Below are 225 nucleotides of genomic sequence, written 5' to 3' on the forward strand. Positions count from 1 at the left end.
GCTGTGCATTTATTGAATGAGCACTGTGCTACGTCCGAACTGATTACACTGTATTTTATGTGTAATCATTTTCTATTTTTAACTCTTTTAAATTCATTTTAAATCCATTTCGAAATCATTTTAAAAGTTTTTAAGTTCCGTTTAATTGTTGTGTTTTTTTTATGATTATTTTACTTCCTTTTATGTAAAGCACTTTGAATTACCATTGTGTATGAAATGTGCTAT

This window comes from Sinocyclocheilus anshuiensis, unplaced genomic scaffold, assembly GCF_001515605.1.
Source record: "Sinocyclocheilus anshuiensis isolate Anshui unplaced genomic scaffold, SAMN03320099.WGS_v1.1 scaffold5671, whole genome shotgun sequence".
In the NCBI taxonomy this organism is placed as follows: Eukaryota; Metazoa; Chordata; class Actinopteri; order Cypriniformes; family Cyprinidae; genus Sinocyclocheilus; species Sinocyclocheilus anshuiensis.